At 41.0% G+C, this 24,429-nt stretch overlaps 2 pseudogenes; one reads left to right on the top strand and one right to left on the bottom strand.

The window, feature by feature from the left end:
• The first annotated feature begins 1,690 nt into the window (after nucleotides 1–1,690).
• On the top strand, nucleotides 1,691–2,667 carry LOC124542735 (annotated as a pseudogene).
• A 13,207-nt stretch (nucleotides 2,668–15,874) lies between these two features.
• On the bottom strand, nucleotides 15,875–17,816 carry LOC124542601 (annotated as a pseudogene).
• Nucleotides 17,817–24,429: the final 6,613 nt, after the last annotated feature.

Raw genomic sequence — 24,429 nt, 5'->3', positions numbered from 1 at the left:
ATTTAAAACGATTACGATTGAAGATTTAAAACGACACCTGCTTGCCGGTTTTCGTTATCTCTGACGCGTAACATCTGGACTATTGGCTTTGTTTATCGGACACTTGTTTTGTTTAAGGATTGGTTCTATTGTTGTTGTGGAATAGATCTTTTTAGATGCTAATTGTTTCAGTTTAATATTTATTATTGTATATAAATATTTTTGTTTGTTTTATTGTTTTGTTTATTTATGTTTTTCGTTTTAGGCGATGGACGTCGACACTGAGTTGTCGTCCGACGCCCTGGTTCGTAGAAAACGGCCTTATGGGGGCCTTGCTATTTATAACTCCGACTCTGAAACGGAGACGGAGATGAGGTTGGCTGCGAAGAGCAAGCCTGCGATTCGCGACAAAACCGCGAAAGGACGGGGTAGTGGCCTCGCTCGGGCAAAGGCTGAGCTGAAAGCCAAGGCCAACGAGGCCAGAGAGGAGGCCTTCGAACGGTCGCTGCGTAGTCGGGCGTTTCGAAAGGACGCTCCACAGGTTGTTGTGGACTCCGAGGAATCCTCATCCTCGGATGTACATACCGAAGATCCCACGAAGATGTGAGCAGAGGAACTCCGGGCACAAGCTGGCCGAAGCGCAGCCCTAATTTTGGAGGTGGCTCAAAAGTCCACCAATTTAAAAGGAGGGTTTGCAAAGAGGCTGAGGGATTTGGCGGCTGCACTACAGGGCATTGTAGACGCCTTAGCAGCTCGGACAGAAGCCGAGGAGACGCGAAAGCTCCGCGCTGATAATGGTCGCCTGCGCAAAGAGGTGGACAGCCTCAAGGCCGAGGTAAAGGCTCACCGCCGCGAGTTTGCGGAAATGCGGACCAAGGTGGCAGGGGCAAGTGATGCTTCCGGCTCGGCACAGGATGCTCAGATGGAGAAATTTAAAGCCTCCATAATGTCTTCGGTCGGTGACATGATAAGCGCACGGTTTGCCGTATTACAGGAACGGTTGCCTCCGGCAAAAATACATCGTCCTCCGTTAGCTGCGGATAAAGGGCGGGAGTTGGCGCAACAGATTGCTACGCCCTACACGCAGACTGTCCAGCCTGCTCCACCGCCGAAAGCTGCACCCGCGCCAAAACGAGCGCCACCTGCTGTTCCGACGGCATCTATTGCTGGTCCCTCAGGCATCCAGCCTACGTCGGAGATGATTCCGCCACAGATGGTCCAGGAGGTGTCCTGGTCCACTGTGGTTAAAAAGGGAAAGAAGGGAAAGCAGGCTTCCCTTCCGACCGTTGCAACCACCACAGTTGCGCCTACGGTGCCTAAGGTAGGACAAACGACTAAGCCTAAGCTGGCGGCACCTCAGAAGCAGAGCAGAGAGGCATCACGTATGCTCAGGTCTTGGAGCGCGCTGAGCAGAGCGTGAAACTCCAAGACCTTGGGATCAATGGTGGGCTCAAAGTTCGACGCTCAGCAACGGGGGCCAGAGTGTTGGAGCTGCCGAAAGCACAGACGGAACAGGCAGAGAAACTAGCCGACAAGCTCCGTACGGTGCTCGAAGGAGTGGCCAACGTTGCTCGCCCCATAAGAAAGATGGATATACTTTTTTTTGGCGGGTAGGCGTGGAATAACAAAGTCATAAATTTTATTGCTCTTAATTTTATTGATAAATAAAATATAAAATCAGTTTTAAAATCTAAACTTTATATGTATATGTGACCACTCACCAACTGCCAGCTACTGCAATATCAAATAACAACTGTGACTTAACTATATACAACAAAGTAAGCTAAAATATTCACACCTCTTATACCTATCTATAACTATGGAGTCTATCAAGAACACAATAGAAGAACTCACTGCACTATTTAATACAAAAATGGCTGAATTCCAAAAAGAATTAAAAACCTCCATCCCAGCAACGAGCCCCACATCAAATATTAACAGTCAGTTCAATTTATTTCGGTCATTTGTTCTGACAGCCTTAGAAAATTTACAACTACAAGTCGAATTCCTATCAAGGCAATATGACCAATTATAAATGCATTCTAGAAAGAAAATTATTCTGTTGCATGGAATTGCTGAAGATTCTAAAGAGAATGTCGCTGTGCGTGCCTCAAAAACATTAGCTGAACATCTGAATATTCCAAATATTAGCCCCGACTCCTTTAGACATTGTCATCGTTTAGGGCATATGATTACGAAGACGCTCCGTCCAGTACTAATAAAGTTTAAAGACCAATCTGTCAAAGATAAGGTCTGGTCCACCAAGTCCAGTTTGAAAGGCTCCGGAATAACCATGTCCGAGTTTCTCACAAAGGGCCGCCACAAAACATTCCTGGCCGCAAGACAAAGGTTCGGGGTTGCAAAGTGTTGGACCAGAGACGGATTCATTATAGTTTTGTCTCCGGATGGCTCGCGGCATCGTATTACCACCATGGCGGAATTGCAAGCTATTCAGAGTGCTGAGAGCGATTCCTCAGTCCCGCAGATGTCACCTGATGTCGAGGAAGCCCCCAAACCATCCAAAGGCATTAATCCTAGGCTTAAGAGGACTGTGAAAAAACAAACGTAATGCTTTGAGCATTGATAGTCCGCCTCAGTATGTATTCGCGTCTTTGTTTACATTAACTGATTCATATAACTTTTCAAACATTGACTTAGTTTATCTTTACCCACTTTTAACTAACAATAACAAATATAACTTCAAGTGCAAAAATACGTAATATATTAATTGACATTTGACTGCTGACAGATTACATGTAAGTTTTTGTTAGGCTGCGTTCGGAAATTGTTAGTCTAAGTGAGTAAAGATTCCATTCAAACCCTTTTGTAACTTTGCTATGCAGGCATTTATGTTGATAATTTTTTCTTAATTTAAATTTTTACTAGAAATTATTTTAATTTTCTTTATTTGTTGATATGTTCTTTTTTTCTCTGTGTTTTTGATTACTTGTATTTTGTTATAGTGTATTTTTTTTTCTTCTGTTGTTTAAGTTGTAACTATAACTTTGCTATGTCATAGTTCATTCATTTTTCTCTTGTTATTTCATGTAGCTGGTGGGTTAGAAGATTGTCGGTGATTGCACTTTAATATTATTAGTTTATTTTTTATAAGTTATATATATATATATATATATATATATATATATATTTTATTTTTTATTAATTTATTATTATTATATTTTATATATAATTGTAGTCCATATATACTCGTTATGTCGTCTGATAGTAACTATTTTTTGTCTTTGTCGTCGTCCGACGATTCATCGAGTGATGATAGTTACCACAGTACATCTCCTCCTCCACTTAATGTCGCCATAGATTCTTATTTCTCAGATTGCTTGAAAAATTTTAATATCATTCATATTAATGCACAAAGTATACCGGCTCATTATCCTGATATGCTTGCGTCATTTGATTCCCATAATATTCACGCCATACTTATATCTGAAACATGGCTATAGCCATGTCTACCGTCTACGTCTTACGCGTTACCAGGCTTTAGACTTATTCGCAACGACCGCATTGGTAAGCGAGGGGGTGGGGTGGCGATCTATTTAAGATCCCACATCTCGTTCACCATACTTAGTTTGTCAACTCCATCTGCTCAATTCGATGCGGCCGAACATCTTTTTATTGAAGTCTCACTTTCCAACTGCACTAAAATCCTTCTTGGCGTCTATTATAACCCTAATTCTCAGAATAATTACTATTCTTTTTTTGAATCCCTTTTAGGTAATTTAACACCTAGTTACAGCCATTCCATTATAATGGGTGATTTTAATACGTGCTTACTTAAAGGCGACACCAATAGTAAGAAATTAGTGGATATAACAGAATCCCATGATATAAAAATTTTACCCCTATCGGCTACCCATTATTTCCCCGGCTGTTCTCCATCGCTTCTTGACCTTATCATGGTCTCTTCCTTAGACTCTGTTGCTAAATTTGGCCAATGTTCCGCCGATGCTTTTTCCTATCATGGCATGATTTATCTCTCATACAAACTCTGTCCTCCTAAATTCAAACCGAGAATACTTCTGCAGCGTAGTTTTGGTGGAATGGATCAAAGCCGTCTTTGTGATGATGCTGCTCAGTTAGATTGGTCTGCGGTCTACACTGCTGAGACAATTGACCAAAAACTTAATGTGTTTAACTCGTTAATTACGCAGCTGTATGACAAACATGCACCTATAAAACCTATTAAAAAAAAACATCTTCCAGCACCTTGGTTGACGGACCAAATAAAATATCTCATAAAACAAAAGAATAAGGCCAAGTACAAATTTAGTTTAAATGACTCCGACTCTAACAGGGAGAAGTATAACAAAGCGCGAAATCGCTGCAATACATCTTGTAGAGATGCACAACGACGCCATATTTATCAATCTGTCGAGAACGGCGACACAGCGAAAACATGGAAATTTCTTGAATCACTCGGAGTTGGTAAATCTTCCCATAATACTCCTGTTAATCTAGATATTGAACTTTTGAGTCAACACTTCTCATTTTCAAACCCACTTAATAGTGGCGATAAAATCAACACATTAAATATTATTTCTATTTACCCAACTCCTACTTTTCCTCCGTTTAGCTTCACGTCTTTTACCGAATGTGATGTTAAAAAGAACATTATGTCTATATCCTCGAATGCTGTTGGGAATGGGAATGATCATATTACGGCTGATACAGTCTATACTGTATCCCCGATATTGTGATTCCCATTTTGACCCATATCTTAAATTTTTCCCTTACCTGCAGCAACTTTCCTGATACATGGAAGGATGCACAAATTATCCCCATCCCTAAAAAAGGTAATCCCTTAACAGCTTCTGATTTCCGTCCCATTTCAATCTTGAAAAGCTCGTCTCACACCAACTAAATAGTTTCCTTAATGAGCATTAGTAGATTTAGAGATGATTTATTTCCCATTAAGAACAAAGTTCACTTACATAGGAAACTTAAACTAGTAACATAATAATAAACATATATATAGTTAATGGTGACCTTATTTATACAAACATTCAAACATAATTATAAAGTTTGACAGTATGTTTTTAATTTAGTTTTAAATTTCAAAAAAGATTTTTCGTTAAATATTTCTTTCGGTAGATTATTGTACATTAGCGCTCCTTCAAATTGTATAGTTTTGTTACCATAATGTTTAGTTCTAGACTTAGGTATTTGTAATTTATGTATATTTCGTGTATAGTATTTGTGTGATTTAGTCTTAAAAGTAGTTTGTGTGTGTATAGATCCTGAGAGAATTTTTCTTATAAGTATGCATGTTTTGTATTTGTATAATTGTGCTATAGATAGTGTATTAGTTTTCTTGTAAAGTTCTTTGGTTGGAAAGCGGTAGTCCAGTTGGTGTAGTGTTTTTAATAGTTTGTTTTGTGATATTTGTAAATCTTTTAAATTAGTTTTGTGTGCAGATCCCCATACTTCTATTAAATATTCAAGTGAGGGTTTAGCCAATGAGTTATAAATAATAGTTCGAACTTTATATGGAATACATCGGACACACCTGCGTAAAGCTCCAGTCAGTGATGTTATTTTAGTTTGCAAATAATCTAAATGAGGTTGCCATGATAGTTTGGAATCTAAGAGTAAACCAAGATACTTTTCTGTTTCAGATTTTTTAAGTTTAGTATTATTTATGGTTAGGAATTCATAATTAGGGATCTTTTTATTTTTAGCAGTAAAAAGCATATAGGAGGTTTTCGTAACATTTATACTTAGCAAATTGCATTGGAACCATTCATTTAGTATATTTAAATCTGCTTGTGCGTTAGATATTATCTCATGTATTGAGTCTCCAAAAAAGAACAGACATGTGTCATCTGCGTATAATGACACTTCTCCGTGTAATCCTAAATTACCAATATCGTTAATGTAGATTAAGAATAATAGAGGGCCTAGAATTGACCCCTGAGGTATACCGCAATTGATATTATATGAACTGCTTTTGAAATTTTCGATTTTTACTATTTGTTGTCTGTTCGTTAAGTATGACTTAAGGACGCTAAAAGCTGATCCAGATACACCTATTTTTTGCAATTTATGAAGCAAGATATTATGTGAGACGGTATCAAACGCCTTTTTCAAGTCAATAAATATACCTAAAGCTATCCTTTTCTGATCTATATTAATTTTTATTTTAGAAATTAGATCAATTGTAGCTGCAAGAGTATTTGATTTAGCACGAAACCCATACTGACCTTTATAAAGAAAATTTATTCCAGTGAGATAATTATATATACGCGTGTACAAAACGAAAAAGTTTCACATATTTCCGTACCATCACTAATAATTTTATCGTTTACTATAAGCTTAGGGAGAATATTATCATTTACGGTTTTATAATTGGCAAAAGTATAGATAAGGTCCCACATTCTTTTAGGCTTGTTGTAACATTTAATAAATGAGTTAAAATAAAATTTATCCTTAATGTCTCTAATAGCACTTCCAACTTTGTTTCGTAAATTATTAAATTCCTTTCTTAGTTCCATATTATCTGTATCTTGTTTAACATTTTTCCACGCGATATTACGGTTTTTAATTTCATCCAGTATATGTTTGTTTATCCAGTCGTCTTTTGGTAGATTTTGTATTTTGTATTTAATTACTTTATTATTCTCTATAATCGTTTTTATGTACTCGTTCAGTTTCTCATAGTCGTCTATAATCTGAAGATTTATTTCTGCCATATCTTTATATAAATTGTCATAATTTATTGCTTCATACTTTATTTTCTTTTTGGCTTCTTTTTTATAATTTTTAAATTCACAATATATTTGTTTATGGTCTGATAGCGGTGAATCTATCAGAGCAATATGAAAATCATTATTAGTATTTGTACAGACGTGGTCAAGGATCGATTTAGATGTTTCTGTTTCCCTTGTACAAAATTGACTGTTGATTTTATTGAGTATTATATAACCGGACTCTTGTAGTATATATTTATATTTCTTACTGCATCGATCTTTATTTAAAATATTTATATTAAAGTCTCCAAATACTATTGACCTTTTTCTTTTTTCCAATTGAGTTGAATATATTTCAAAAAAGTTTTCAATTTTAGTTGTCGGGGGTCTATAAACAAGTCCAATATGTAAGCTACATTTTTCTAAATAAATCCATAGGAAGTTATTACCATCAGTATACGTTTCTTCTGTAAGCGTGTAGGATAAATCATTGTGGACATACATGGACACTCCTCCGCCAAGAGAGTCAGTTCTATAATTGTAAATATGCGAATAGTTTGGAATTTTTAAGATATTTGCTTCAGAATCCGATTTTATCCAGGTCTCCGTTAGTAATATTATATGTATAGTATAATTAAAAGATTTAATGATGCATTGTAATTCGTCAATTTTGCCTAGTTTGACTAAACTTCTAACATTCGCATAAAATAATTTTAAAGAAGAGGAGGTCATTGTAACCGAGCAATAATCATGAGTAATCTGGTAAGTGAGTGGTTCATTTTTTGGTGGTGTTAAAGCCACTATTTGGGGTTTTTTGGAATTAATTTTGTAATTTTTGGTATTCCGTTAAAATATTTTATACTTAAGTCGGACTCACCATTTTGTTTACGCTGCTCAAGCTCATTCTTTAACTTTTGTAAATATCTAAATTGAGTCGGTGTTTGATCCCAAAAAATACGAATACTTTTGTTTTCCGTTAATGTACGGTTTCTTAATATACAGTTCGCAGTGTCCTGACTATCAAAACATACTTTTATGTTGCGGTTTTTACCCGAGGTGTATTTACCTAGTCGAAAAATTTTATTTGGTTTTGGGCAGTTTTCATAAACGCTTGTAATAATTTTAACTACTTCCTCCATATCATATTTGTTTCTGTTTTGATATTTTTTATCGTTTAATTCAGGTATACCCGCAAGTACGATATTTTTCTGCCGATTGCAACGATCTTGTATTTCTAGCATAAGGTCTTCGTAGCCAAGCGGTAGCGGATTAGCGGACGATGATATGGCGGAATTATTTGTATATGAAGTTAAATCACTTTCAAGTTTGTTCATTTTTTCCTGAATACTTAAATTTAGTCGTCTCATATTCTCTAATTCATTTTTTATAGTATAGTTTTCAGTAATTAAATTTTCTGTTGCATTTTTAATATCTTGAATTTCTTGTTTTATTTCAGTCATTTGTTGACATATTTTGTTATTGGTTTGATTGTGTGTTGCACTAAAATTTTGGAAAAAACACTGTATTTCACTCCGAAGTTTATTTATTTCTTCTATAAAAAATGTAGTAGAATTGTTTTCTCGTTCCTTCTTTCTTCTCTGTGTTACATTTTCTTGCTCCCAGGTAGTACCACGAATTTCAAGAGCAGAATCGCTTCCGCTCATGGAATTTCCGCCTTGCGCCAGTGGTTGGAAACTCATGCTTAGATAGCGATAAGCAGTTAACTCGTCACGGAATACTTATTCTCAAAGATCGTATGTCTGTTCTATTGCACAGTTCAATATAAACGTTTTGTTGAAATAGTTAAAGTCTATTTTAACTAAGCACTGTTTAAATAAAAAATATAATCTTTAAAGTAATTAGATGCACACGTCTACTCCGTACTACAGTCGGTCACCACATTCCCTTCTCAATCCTCTCCAATCAGGTTTCCGAGCAGGTCATAGTACGGCTACAGCTTTAGTTAAAGTCACAGACGACATTCGATTGGCCATGGATTCCAAACAACTCACAATCTTAGTGCTTCTTGATTTTAGTAACGCATTTAATTGCGTTGACCATGACATCTTGTTGAGTATGTTATGTTCTTTTAACATATTTCCATCCGTAAAAGACTGGCTTCAAAGTTACCTCAGTGGTCGAAGACAGCGAGTTTGTGTGGACGAATCATACTCGTCATGGCGCGAAGTCCGCGCTGGGGTACCTCAAGGTGGCGTGTTGTTTCCCTTACTTTTCTCAATCTTCATTAATTCAATTACTCATGTCATCTCTTCTCTCTACCATATGTATGCAGATGATATTCAAATTTACCGACACTCAACCCTTGATAGATTAACTGATGCTGTCGCTGCCATTAACAATGATTTGTTGGCTATCCATAAATGGAGTCAACGGTATGGGCTCAACATCAATCCCGCAAAGTCACAGGTCATTGTTATTGGTAGTCCGGCCATGATGGCAAGGGTTGATTGGGCGGAGATGCCACGTGTTGTGTATAATGGCACTAACTTGTCCTACTGCTCCACTGTTAGAGACCTTGGCATACAGCTTGATAGTACTCTCTCCTGGTCGGAGCATTTAAAGCAGATTGAAAAAAAAAACATACGCCTCCTTAAGTTCTTTGCGACGACTTCAAAATGTACTGCCAATTCCTACCAAAACTATGCTTGCAAACTCTCTCCTTCTTTCAATACTCGATTACGCGGACGCAAGCTATCTTAATCTAACCGAGGATCAACTTAATTATCTTGAGCGATTACAAAATCTAGCTATTCGGTTTATTTTCGGCCTCCGAAAGTATGACCACGTTTCAGAGTTTCGTTCAAAGCTCAAGTGGCTTCCTATACGCCGTCGCCGGAACCTGCATACTCTTTCTCTTCTGTACTGTGTGTTATTTAATCCAAATGCTCCTCATTATCTGAAGGAGAAATTTCAATTTTTAGGAGACCAGCCTAGAATTCGACCAACACGTAGGCTCGTACTGAAAATGCCCGCTCATAACAGTAACTTTTACAGCCAGTCGTTCACTGTTCAGGCTGTAACTCTTTGGAACGACTTGCCATTGAGTATTCGACAGTCAAAAACATTACATGCATTCAAAAACGCTGTTAAGAACTACTATCTCTCAACATAGTAATGATGATGACATGATTTTAATACGTTATATATGTATAAATGTAAGTATGTATGTAGGTATTTATTGATATATGTACGTATGCACATTATTGAATATTTATTACTGTTATTTATTTATGTATGTGTTTAGCTTGTATTCATTTTAGGAGTAGTTATAATTGCACCACCCTATACTGTTTTCCACAGACAACTTTCTAACCCAAGGTAGTCTGGAAGAAATGGCTAGAAAGCCATAAGGCCGCCTTTGTTTCACCATTAGTTTTTATTTTGTGTATTCTGTAATCGTTTGTAATTGTAATTGTGGTGTACAAAAAGTGTTAAATAAATAAATAAATAAATATAAAGGTGACAGGGTTGGACGACTCCGTCACTAAAGATAAAATTATTGCCGCAGTCGTTCGCGAGGGGAGTTGCCCCGCTGAAACGGTAAGGTGCGGGGATATTTCACGAGGACCTGGTTCCATGGGTATGGTCTTCGTGTCTTGTCCAATAACTGCGGCAAAAAAGCTGGCTAACACCGGTCGTCTTTTGGTTGGGTGGAGCTCGGCCAGAGTGTACGTGATGGAGCAGCGCCCTCTGCGCTGCTACAAGTGCATGGGTCTAGGCCATACAAGGATGCTCCGCCCATTCAGTGCGGAACGAGGAAGCCTTTGCTACCGGTGCGGCGCTGATGGATACAAATCGTCTACATGTACCGGGAAGCTGCGCTGCGTAGTATGCGCAGACGCCGGCAAGCCCTCCGGGCACGTGATGGGGTCTAAAGAATGTAGCCCCCCCATCACGAAAGGTAAGGTGGCCCTCGCTACTCAGACTACCAATAACGTCGGACGACGCCAGGCTGAGGAGGAAGCTGCAATGTCAACATGAGCGCAGACTTCAGCTTCCTTCAGACGAATATCAACCACTGCGCCGGGGCTCAGGATCTTCTACTGCAGTCCATGGCGGAGTGGCAGGTAGACCTGGCGGTGGCCTGTGAACCCTACTACGTCCCTCCCCTACCTCACTGGCTGGGAGACTTGGACGACACCGTAGCGGTCCTCACGAGGAGCGGAACGGGGCCCCCCCTCTCACTCATCGAAAGGGGTTCGGGCTACGCAGTCGTGGGGTGGGGGTGTACGTCGTCGTTGGGACGTACTTCTCCCCTAACCGCAGCCTGGCTGAGTTCGAGACCTATCTCGGCTTGGTCAGAGCTGCGATGGCCAGGCAGTCGCCGAAACCGATAATGGTTCTCGGCGACTTAAACGCGAAGTCGCGTGCCTGGGGTAACCCTGTCACGAATCCGCGAGGGAGAGCCGTCCAGGTGTGGGCCCTGCTCTCCAACCTGTCCCTTCTCAACAGGGGACAGGTTCACACCTGCGTTCGCCATCACGGGGGTTCCGTGGTGGACGTTTCGCTCGCCACTGCTGTCGTAGCACGCAGAGTGGTTGATTGGAGAGTGGAGGAGGAGGTGGAGACTCTATCGGATCACCGGTACATCCGATTTGAGATCTCCACTTCTCGCAGGCCGGCGGAACCCCAGAGGGTGCCGACCACGTTGCCGAGGTGGTCTCTCGGCCAGGTCGATCGAGAGCTGGTCAAGGAGGCCGCAATCGTGCAGCGGTGGGGTTCCGCAGCGAGGAGGGAGGGCGCCAGCGCAGAGGAGCTGGCAGGCCGGATGTGCAGTTCACTCAAGGAAGTCTGCGATGCGGCCATGCCTCGGACCCGGCGCAGAGTTCCACGCCGACACGTATGGTGGTCGCCCGAAATCGCCGACCTTCGGGCGACGTGCTGTCGGGCACGGAGGGCCTACGTCCGCTGTCGAAGACGCAACGGCCTCGACACGGATTTGGAGGGACAGTTGCTGGACGCCTATCGCCAGCTGAAAAAAGAGCTGCAGCTGGCGATACGCAAGGCCAAGGAGAAGGCCAGGGAGGAACTTCTGGCGGGCCTCAATCGAGACCCGTGGGGGCGCCCGTACCGCGGTGTACGCGGGAAGTTCCGCACCCAAGGTGCCCCCGTCATCGAGACGATGCCGCCGGAACTCCTCCTTCGCCTGGTTGGGGAACTCTTCCCCCATCCAGGCGAGCACGTCCCTCCGCAGATGGCGCCCCGCTCCGTGACCGAAGACCCAGTGGTTTCACCACTGATTACGGAGGGGGAGATGGAGATGGTCCTCGGTCGCTTGAGGGCCAGGAAGACGGCGCCGGGTCCGGACGGGGTTCCAGGGCGTATTCTGTGCGACGCCCTGGAATACCTAGGTGCAAGGCTTCGGGAGCTGTTCGACGAGTGTCTGTGCAGCGGGCAGTTTCCGAAGCCTTGGAAAGAAGGGAAGTTGGTCCTGTTGCCGAAGGAAAATCGGCCGTTGGATTCCCCTTCGGCATACAGGCCAATTGTGCTGCTGAACGAGACGGGAAAACTCTTCGAGAAGGTCCTCGCAGCCCGTCTCGTTCAGCACCTCGAGGAGGTCGGTCCGGGTCTCTCGGAGGCGCAGCACGGATTCAGGGCGGGCCGATCGACGGTCGACGCCCTGAATGCCCTGAAGACTCGGACGACGGAAGCGGTGGCCCGGGGGCAGGTCGTCCTGGCTGTGTCGCTTGACGTGGCGAACGCCTTCAACAGTCTCCCTTTCGAGACGATACAGGAGGCACTCCGATACCATGGGGTGCCGACCTATCTGAGGAGACTGCTGGAGGCGTACCTCCAGGACAGGGAGATCCTCTGGGTGGGGTTCGATGGGAGGATCGTCCGGCATCGAGTGGGCTGCGGCGTTCCACAGGGGTGGGTCCTCGGCCCAATTCTGTGGAACGTCGGTTTCGACTGGCTCCTGCGGGCTCCTGTCCTTCCCGGGATGGGGGTGTTGTGTTATGCTGACGACACTCTCGTCACGGCGATTGGACGGGACTTCCGGGAGGCGGCTCGCCTTGCCGAAGTCGGAACGGCTCTCACCGTGGACCGCATGGGAATGCTGGGCTTGAGGGTCTCCATATCCAAAACGGAGGCCCTCCTCTTTCACGGTCCACGGAAAGGACCCCCACGAGGGGCGAGTATCACCGTCCAGGGGACGGTGATCAAGGTGCAGGCCCAGATGAAGTATCTGGGCCTGATCCTGGACGGACGATGGAGCTTCGGGCAGCATTTTGTTCATCTCGGCCCAAGGCTCATCAACGCCGCTGCCGCTCTTGGTCGCCTCCTTCCGAATGTGTGAGGTCCGGGGTCGCTATGCCGGCGTCTTTATTCCGGCGTAGTGAGGTCGATGGCGCTGTACGGTGCCCCGATCTGGATAGACGCCCTCACCGCTAAAAATCGGGCCCTGCTGCGAAAGCCACAGAGGGTCATAGCGGTGAGAGGCATCAGAGAGTACCGTACGGTATTGTGGACTGCGGCGACACTTCTCGCGGGCGATCCGCCCTGGGAGCTCCAGGCGGAGGTGCTCGCGGAAGTGTACCGGTTCCGGGTCGAGGCGAGGGACCGCGGCGACCGTCCAGGGTCGACGGAGATCGGGCGGATCAGGGCTCTAGCCTAGCAAGCCCTGATTGCCCGATGGCAGGAGGATCTGGGGTCTCCCACGGCGAGCCTAGCGACAGTGGAGGCGATCCGTCCCCACTTGAGTCGCTGGGTCGAGAGGAAGTACGGCACACTGTCGTATAGAATGACGCAGGTACTTACCGGACACGGATGCTTCGGTAAGTACCTGCACGGGATAGCGCGGCGGAAGGAGTCACCCTCCTGCCGTGTACGAGTGTGGTGCGCCAGTGGACACGGCGTACCACACCCTGTACGAGTGTGCTGCGTGGGGGCCCCAGAGGCACATCCTTGCGGCGACTATGGGCGGAGACCTCTCGCTACCAAGCGTTATCAACACCATGCTCGGAAGCGAGGTGTGCTGGTCAGAGATGCGCTCCTTCTGCGAAAGTGTCATGTCGCAGAAGGAAGCAGCGGAGCGGGAGCGGGAAAAAAATGCCGCCGCTGACTCGCTCCGCAGAAGACGACCGGGGAGAAGGAAAAGGCGCTACGCGCATCTTCTCCCTCCGCCTCAATAGGCGCCGTAGGGACCAGGGGGGGTCCCAGTACCCTGGGAATCCCCCCTAGCTGTAGCCCGTATAAGCAGGCCGACCGTCAGGGCGTCACGGTAGCATGCGTAAGCGATCCGTGGCGTCCGCCGAAAGACGGAGAGGGTACCACTGGTTTTTTAGTGGGTAAACCCGGTGTGCTTGGGCGCACTCGGCGTTCAGGGCTCCGGGGAGTCCCACACACCCCCCCACTTTCCATCACGTGGGGGAAGCGCGTAAAGCGTTTTTCCAGCGTAATAAAAAAAAAGGGCAGCACGCTTGGTTTTTGATATACATAAACGAGTTATGTGGGGTGGAGTTGCAAGGAGCTAATATACAGATGTTTGCTGATGATACCGTTATTTTTGTCCACGGAAAAACATTGGATGATGCTAGATTTCGAGCTGAGAAGGCTATGAGTATCGTTTCAACATGGTTAGAAGACAGTCTACTCTCACTAAACACAACCAAAACAAAATTTATAAGCTTTAGTAAGACGAAAGTAAATATTCCCCATATTCTTCCAATTCGTATTCATACCTATCCGTGTAACCGACATCAAGACATACAGGCATTGTTATTGCGAAGAACTCGAACGAGTCAGTAATATCAAATATTTGGGAGTCACTATCGATGTAAATCTTAATTGGGCAGAAAATATATTGCTATTGGCTAAACGAATAAGAAAGATGACCTACATATTTAAAAATCTTAAAATGATATCAAATACCAAACTTATTATACAAATATATAAGGCACTTGCTGAGTCTATCCTAACTTATTGCATAAGTGTCTGGGGTGGTGCCGTAATAATAATAATAAACTAGAATGTGCTCAACGGGCACTCCTAAAAGTCTCCATGTCACTTCCTAATCGACACCCTACTCGTGAAGTACTGCAGAAAGTCAATGTCTTATCAGTTAGACAACTATTTATATTTAAATGTATCCAAAGATATCATAAAACAATTGCAACCATACCTAAAGTTGTTAAAAGATTGAATTATGTACCACTCCCTAAAACAAAAAGCGTTTTTGCACAAAGACAATAAGAATCAATTGCACCCAGATTATACAACAAATTTAATGTTTTACATAATGCGAGCATTCTATCACACTTTAAATTAAAACAAACATTATTCAATTGGCTTACACACACACACACATACACACACGCACACACAACACACACGCTTCATTACTTTATATACATTAAGATGTTTGAATTTTGTGAGCAAAGTTTGTTTAATTTAATTTTTTTTTCCTTTTTTTTTCATACTGTATTGTTTATTTTATTATTATATATATATTTTGTTATTAGTATGATACACTGCTGTCATGTAACATAACATTTGTAAAACACCTAACATGTAGACAACTGAATGTATATTATTTTGGGAAGGAACTGACTCCTGAAACACAGTTTCACTAGTTCGGGAGCCAGAGCCACATTGTTTCTTTTGTAAATTTTGGTTGATTAATAAAGTTATTATTATTATCATTATTATATACTTATTACTTATTAAGGTATGTGAGGTATTATTTTATTTAGTATATCGGTTAATTATATATAAAATTTAGTTATCAACTTATTTTTAGTCAAAGAATCTTTTTGTGTTATATATTATTTACCTTGATATATGCATATTAATAATGTAATCGTATTTTTGTATATATTTTCAGGGAGTGAAATATCATAGGCTAGTCGAGGCAATCCGGCCTCCGTGTTCTTCTTCAAGCAACTTCCATATTGCAAGATGGCCATAACCGATAGGCAAGTAGTTTATTAAACCAGTGTTTCCCAAACTTCTCGGGTCCGAGACCCATCTACAAGAAAGTTTAAAGTTCGCGGCCCAGTTTATTCTTATCGTAAGTTCACCACCATACCATTATCATCAGCCTACTGACGTTCACTGCTGGACTTGCCTTTTCTAAAATTCGTCACTACACCCATTTCAATTAAGAAAAAATAAAAACTTCCACTTGTATATTTTTTTTTTTAATTAAAAAAATTATTTGACATGATATTTCAATGAGAATTAGAGGGATGCATTTGTTTTCTATTTTTTTCCATTACAGCTTTAGCGTCGACATCGATTTTAGTCACTTTTAATCGTAATGAGTTCGATACGTCCAATCTATTTCGGTATTTAGTTTTTATATTAACCAAGGCTGAAAAACCCACTTCACATAAATATAAGGTAGTGAAGGGGAGAAGGACTTTCATTGCTTACACAGACAAGGATGGCTGTCAGCAACTGACAGCCATAATTTTGTCAATTGCTTGCGATTAAAAGTATTTTTCAGTGTGGTATCTTCTGATAAATCGATAAGCTCTTCACTTGCTTTTGTTGACATTTCAGTTGGTATGTTGTCTTGAAATGGGTTACAAATCCAGTTCTTCGTGTCGAATTTCCTCATCTCTTCCCCGAAGTAGGCATCAAAGTTATTTTTCAACTGTGTTAAATGAGTGGAAATCGCAGACACTACATTGACACCTGGCTGTACTTCGTTTTCCATAGTAAAAGTTTCAAATGTTTTGAAACAATTGTACTTGCCTTCCTCGATACATCTCAGCCACAACATAATTTTTTTCATGAACGCTCGAATTTTATCGTTCACTGCAAAAATATCGAATCCGTCTGATCCCTGCAGATACAAATTGAGTTCGTTTAATTTTGAGAAAATGTCCGCCAAGTATGTGAGTTTGAGGATGAATTCTTCGTTCAGGAGAGATTCAAGATATTCTTTTTTTTCTTGCAGGTAAACTGTGATTTCATTGCGTAATTCCACTAATCTTGTTAACACTTTTCCTCTGGATAGCCAACGTACCTCTGTATGCAGAAGAAGAGATTTATGGAGACTACCCATTTCTTCACACAGCTTTTGAAATAAACGTGATTGTAAGGGTCTTGCTTTGATATAATTTACAATTTTAACAGCGGTATATAATACTGTTTTGAAATCATCAGCAATGCTTTTGAAACCAGTGCTTCTCTATGAAGGCTACAATGTGTCCACGAAGCACTGGGGCTTCGTTCAAGAATCCTCGTGACCACACTGCTATTTTTGCCGCACATAGCTCGAGCTCCATCAGTGTATATACCGACACAGTTATTCCATTCCAAACCTTTTTATTTTGTATAAGAATCAATTTCTATGAAAATTTCTTCGGCCGTTGCACGAATAATTGGTTTGCAGAACAAGATATCCTCATGCGTGTTGTTTTACCATATATAACGTACGAAAACAAGCAGCTGAGATAAGCTTTGTACATCGGTAGACTCGTCCAGTTGCAATGAAAAATATTTACTACCAGTTACCCTACGGATTAACTCTTCCTCTGCCCATTCGGACATCTCGTCAATTCTTCGAGCAACAGTATTATTGGAAAGTGGTATACGTTCGATTTCTTTTAATTCCTTTTCTCCAAACATCGCTCCAACAGCATCTTTAATCGATGGCAATACTAAATTTTCCCCAATCGTGTGCGGTTACCAGATTTGGCAATTCTCAAGCTAATGAGATACGAGGCATAAGTAGCATTTTCATTAATATTTATGAAACGTGAAACAATATTTTTCGAAGATTTTATTTCCAATAATTTTCGTTGAAAAAAATCCAATGGCTTATTTTTTAAATGAGAATGTTTCGTTTCCAGGTGACGTGTCAACTTATTAGGACGCATACTTTCGTTCGCTAATAGTTCGTAGCAAATTACGCATTGAGGACGTGGATACATTGTGTCTTGGTTCCACGTGAATCCTACCAATTATTTATCATAATAATATTCGATATCATACTTTCGCACAACTTTTCTCCGTTTCGTTTCATGTGAACTCGTTGAGGGAGCTAGTAGGCTCAATGTCACTTTTGTCGTCCGCAATAAATTCTTCTATTTTTTCATTACCTTGAACATCATCCGCCTGCGGCGGCGTACTTTTTGATATTCTTTTCCACCACTTGTGCATTATTTAATATTAAAAAGATTATAAATGCACGCACGACACAACACTCGAAGGCAAACAGTGCCGCAAGTGCCGGACGACAGACGATAAGGCAATTGATCGCGCGACTCGTGAGTACTCAACTGACGCGTGACTCGTAATTACGTTTGCGTTCGAATGCCCCGCACCCACGACGACGAACGAACGAGTAAAATGACAATTGAACGAGTACGACAATCGTCCTATAGTTTTAGGACCCATCTAAAATCTACCCGCGACCCACTAGTGGGTCGCGACCCACACTTTGGGATATACTGTATTAAACCACTTGACCGTTAATAGAAGCTTAAATAATGAGATAGGCATATCCGATTCCCGTCAAATTTTACCTCTCTTTCTACCCTGGTATGTATGTCTCTTTCGCACTACCCTCTCTTTTCACCTGGCTTGGTGGGAAGCGCTGGTAGCAGTCAGCAATTCCCTTGCACAAGTTTCCCGTCCGGTCAACTTGTGCACTAGAAGTAATTTCCAAATTGAACAAAGTGATAATTGTGAAAAATTCTACATGTAAGTTGCACATTTATTTTTATATAACGGTGGTACCGTTCGCTATTAATTATTTTTTTTATTTTTCTACCCTATATATATATATATTCTGTGTATTGTCTATAATAAGGACTTATTTTCGTTGTTTTTAGAATAGTAAACGCTCAATAGTTGTTTTATAATGGATAACGATGTTAATAGTCCTATTGAGCAAGTTGTGGCGGGTACATCGGGTACTAATTCACAACACGGTAGACGGCGGTCAACCTCTAGTAGCGATAGCAGAGATAGCTCTTCCTCATCTTCGAGCTCTTCTGAATCTCAACGAGTCTTAAAGAGAAAGAAAAAGCATCGTCACTCCAAAAATCATAAACGCCATCGCCGTCTTTTAGAAAAACTGTCTAAAGAAGTTTGTGAATTAAAGCAAAATGTTTTGTATAACGAGCAAAATAATTACTGCGATAATGATACTGAATCATTTTTGTTAGACGTAAGTCGCGAACTTAATAATAACCAGTCGATGCAATACTGTAGTGATGTTAATCCCGAAGTGCCTAATTTGTCATTTGATATTGAAACTAAAATTAAGGACCCTGCTGTACCTACCGCCCCTTTGGAATTTATTAAAATGTTAAACGAAGTTCAACGATTTGGCAGCGGAATATGGTCTGACGTGCGATATAGTGACACACAAAAATTATATAATCATTCCCCTGGATTTATAGAGCTTGAAACTAATGATGAGCTAAAGGGGTATGATAATTTACGTCATTTGGTACACTGTGATAAATCTTATGCTGTTTTCACTTTTTGTATTCTAAAGCAAAAAGAGATTTTCTTAAATAGTTCCCGAAATTTATTAGCCTGGGCTAGAAAATCAGATGCTTCGCTTAGCAATCTGAATGAAAAGATTGAGGAAATATTTTTAAAGGGTGATTTACAAAAGGTCTCCGCAGACCTATTACAAATGTCTTGTGGTCACAGAGCAGAAGCCATAGAAATGAGAAGGGACAGCATTTTAAACAGTGTTCGTGACCCTCTTATAAAATGTAGATTGAATAAAATTCCTCTTTCTAATACCCATATTTTTCATTTTGAAAGGCTCACTACTGCGTTGGAGAGTGCAGGTGGTGTGAGAAAAGCTTTTTGGCCCGTCAGCCAACCCAATAAAGGCAATGGTTCACGAACTAAGCCCATAAGTACTACAAGGCTACCCTCGCAGGGTTATGCCTCTTATACTGTACCATCGTGTACCTACCAACATACCTTTTACAGGTTATTGTCGAGACCATGCTACTGTCTCTAATGCCAGTGGCCATCATGACCAGCCCTCGCGGGGCAGTTGTCATAATTGCTTTTCCGTTGGCCATAATAATATTATCCAGGGGCAATATAATCATAATCCTAGCAAAAAGAGTGTCTCTTTTCGATCTCGCGGGTCGACCAGACAGCCTTTTCACAGAGGCAATAAGCGAAAAACAATGACGTAATGACGAAACCTTTCCGAGCCGCACATTACACAGCACAATACGTCGGCCGCCGGAGGAAAAAATGGAGCTCCAGACTTTGTGTTACAAATAATATCAGGGTATCGCATACCTTTTTCGCAGAAGCCTCCGCTGAGAATGCCAAACCTAGTATGCGATCATCGTCACACCATAGAGTCGGACGAAATGACTTCTGTCGTCCTAAATATGACGGAACAAGGGGTTTTGAAACCAGTGGCCCTATCGCCGAGCTTTATTTCCCCCCTATTTCTTGTTCTAAAGACGGACGTATCATACCGTCCCATATTCAACCTGCGACTCCTAAATCAATATGTGATAATCGACCATTTTCGACTTATAAATGTACATCGCATACCAGACTTCCTCCGACCTCGGGATTGGATGTGCAAAGTGGATTTGTTGCAGGCCTATTTCAATCTGCCGGTAGCCCGGTCACATCGTCGTTTCCTACGGTTGATATACAAAGAACAGTTGCTAGAAATGACGTCTCCCTTTCGGCCTCAGCACAGCACCGAAGATATTTGCTTGTTTAACGAATTGGGAAATTCTTCGAGAAAAAGGTTTAAGGCTTGTGGTTTACCTCGACGATTACCTCATTGTACATCAAGACCCGAGCGTATTGTCCGAGCACGTAAATCTCCTATTGAACACAATAGAGTTCCTGGGTTTTCAAGTGAATTACGGAAAATCGATAATAGCCCCACGAAAATGCAAAACTTATCTAGGTATAGTTTGGGATCCATGGTCAAATCGCAAATACCTACCACAGGAAAAATCAGCGGCCATAGTCACCAAAGTCACACGTGTTTTAGAAAGCGGCAAGGTATCTCTAAAAGACTTGCAGTTTGGTGGGTGTATTCAATTTTGCCAGTTTTGCTGTCCCTCGAGGGAGGTTAAATCACCGAGCCACGCTCAACTTTCTAAATACATTACCAGATCAAATGGTTTCGATGAAACGTTCTCTTCCCGATCAAGTGAGACGGGAACTACACTGGTGGCTCAAAAATTGCCACCTGGCAACACTAATACATGTGCCTCCACCAATACATTTTCTTGTCACCGATGCCTCGGACCTTGGCTGGGGCGCACAACTGGACATCAGAACATTATCAGGCATCTGGAATGTAAAGGAGCAACAACTGCACAGCAATCAAAAAGAGTTGCTTGCCATTTTGAAAGTCCTGGAAAATCACGCAGAGAAGATGGCAGGGAGCTCGATAATGATTCAATCTGACAACTGATCTGCGGTAGCGTATCTTCGCAACGAGGGGGGAACGAAATCTCAACCTCTAACGAAACTAACTCACCGCATACTTCGAATCATGGACGATCAACGGATACACTTCAAAATCCATCACATTCCGGGTCTATTCAATCCACAAGCGTATTCATTGTCCAGGCTTCACCGTCCTCCGGAGTGGCATTTAATGCCGAATTGTACGAAGATCGTGTTTGTGAAAATGGGAACGCCTGTGATCGACCTGTTTGCGTCGAAGACCGCCCGAGTGGTGGCGAATTATGCAACCTTAGATCTCAAGGATCACGAGGCAATGTATCACGACGCTTTCAGTATACCATGGAATTTTCCGCTGGCATGGATTTTTCCTCCACCCTTTCTAATACCCAAAGTGCTAATTCATCTGAACCAAGCAACAGGCCTATATCTCATAGTGGTTCCTCGTTGGGAAAAGGTATTTTGGAGAGCGGACCTAAATCACGGAGCGTCGCACCTCCATTCACATTGAAAAACCTGAAGCGGTTTTTGATTGACATAACAGCAGGGCTTCCACCTCCGAAAGTCCAGGACATGACTTTGGAAATCTGGAAATGTGGGGGTGGTCTGAGAAGTTAAAATCTTGGGTTTTCGCCCAGATAACACTACTTAGACGTTCCTGGCGGCCATCCTCATGGAAAACATATAAAGTAGCGTGGCCTCGATGGATAACATGGGCAAAACAGCATAAAATAGACGCAACCAAACCAGAAGGTTCTGATTTAGCACAGTTCTTAGCTGATTTATATGTAAAACATAACCTATCTTATAACACAATTCTTCTCCATAAATCTGTAATTTCTACGCTATGTAATGCAGAATTGTCCGGTAAACTGACTGAAGATGTTTTGGTCAAACATATTCTGAAATCCATATCTTTGAAAAACCCTAAAGTACAGAAGCCTCCAATTTGGGATATTAGCATTATGTCAAATTACATGGAAAATTATTCTGTAGATAATAATAATATATTTCAGACGGTTCGACACACGGCCACATTACTTATTCTATATTCAGGTCGCAGGATACATGATTTGACCTTATTATGTGTGGATAGCGATCATTGTGTGATTCATGAGAATTATGTTATTTTTTGGTCTCTTTTTGGGTCAAAAACAGATTGTAATGATTATAGACAATCAGGCTGGAAATTGTTGGCCAACAAAGAAAATGAAAAATTTAATCCGGTGTATTGGATAAATAGAACGATTACGATTTTAAATGAAAGACGAAGCAGGTCAGGGTCTTTTAATTTGTTTATGACCCTACGTGGATCACCATCCCCAGCCTCCCATACAGTCATTGCACGGTGGATAAAAACGCTTTTGAGAGATGCAGGCATTAAAACAACTCCTGGAAGCATACGTTCCGCTGTAGCTTCGAGCAATTGGATTAACAATTTCCCTCTTGATGATATTTTGGCTCGAGGAAACTGGAGATCAGGTAACACTTTCCAAAAATTCTATCGGCGTGAAGTTTTATCTTTTTCAAATAGTAATTCCACCTTGACTTAACTGTTTAATCCTGTGCATTGAAGTAATTTAAGGGATTGTATAAATTTAACTGATTTAAATGACTCATTTTCATAATTTAATTATTCATATCTAGCTTGTAAAAGGAATATGTTTTCAAATATTTTCATTTCGGTTGAATTTTAATTGTTAATTCATTGTTATACATTATTTCCATTTCTAATTAAAAAACTTATTCTTTCATACATTATTTTTATTAAGTCACATTGGCATCTTTTCTCCAGGTGATATCAAACAAGTCTCATTATTTAAGCTTCTAATAACGGTCAAGTGGTTTAATAGAAGCGTTTTATCTGAAATAAAACGCATATTAAACTACTTACCTTATTAGAAGCTTAGCTTCTATTTCTGCCTGGTGCATAATTACAGACAATGATTACAAGGGAATTGCTGACTGCTACCAGCGCTTATCACCAAGCCAGGTGAAAAGAGAGGGTAGTGCGAAAGAGACATACATACCAGGGTAGAAAAAATAAATAAATAAATTATTTAAGCTTCTAATAAGGTAAGTAGTTCAATATGCGTTTTATTTCAGGTAAAACGCTTCTATTAAATAAAAAATAATTATATATTAAATACCTAGGTATACTATGCGTAATATTTAAAAAGGTTGTTGAATTAGAAAAATTAGTCGAGTTTAGCAACATTAAATAAATAAATAATAAAAAAAAATAAAAAAAAAACGAATATAATTAATAGTAATAGTACCTACTGTAAATTATGCACGCACAAGATCTATGTCTGTTTTTGTAAATTTAGCAGATGGGTCTTGAATTTTGTTTTAAAATTATTAATGTTTTGCAGGCTACGGATAGGCGGTGGCAAGTTGTTCCAGATTTTGCTCGCGGAGTACCGGAAACTGCCTCGAAAACTAGCGGAGCTGTGCTTATGCTGTTTGAGCATGTATGTGGTCGCCCTGGTACCATACGAGGTATTTTCGTCTCTCGCCCATCGCAGTTTTTTGTAAAGGTACAAGGGTTCCTTATTTTTTATTATGCCAAATAAAAGTGTTGCTAAATGTAATTTTCTGCGGCTTTCCATCTTTAAATAACCAGAATTATTCAAAAATGGCGTGACGTGAGTGCGAGGGGGTATGTGAAAACAATATCGAGCGCAAGCATTTTGAACACGTTGTATTACGTTTTTAGTTCTTGCAAGTAGTCATGGTCCTGTAAGTGCATCAGCGTAATTCAGCTTAGACAAAACTAAACTCTCACACAATGTAATACGCAAATCAGCACTCAGTGAGTCACGGATACGATACAGAATCTTTAAACGGTAATAGCAATTGCGGACAATTTCAGAATAATAATTTTCAAAGCGTAGATTCTCGTCCATTAAGACAACCAAATTTTTTGCTTCAGAAACTCTCTGAATATTTTCACCCTTAATTTGAATGTTAAGGGTTTTAATAGATATTTTTTTAATTTGATTGGGAGTACTCAATAACATATATTTAGTTTTACTTGGATTCAGCACTAATGTATTGGACTCAGACCAGTTTGAGATATTACTAAGATCTTCATTAAGCTTTTCTAGCGCGTTTTCTGTCTGTCTGTCTGGTGTCAGCCACGGTGCCCTTGTCCCAACAATCAAAAGAAAGAAGCGATATGAGCCCCTTGATTGATCCAGTATATTATTGTGTAAAAGGTAATTTGTAAAAAACATATTTGTTAAAGTATTCTCGTATTGTTTTTTGATAGATATACTGTAGGGTTTTATTGGCTGACACCGACTCCAAATATAACAATAATTATAACTACATGATATAATCGTTA

This window comes from Vanessa cardui, chromosome W (assembly GCF_905220365.1).
Source record: "Vanessa cardui chromosome W, ilVanCard2.1, whole genome shotgun sequence".
Classification (NCBI taxonomy): domain Eukaryota; kingdom Metazoa; phylum Arthropoda; class Insecta; order Lepidoptera; family Nymphalidae; genus Vanessa; species Vanessa cardui.
This window is presented reverse-complemented; position numbering and strand designations above follow the sequence as displayed.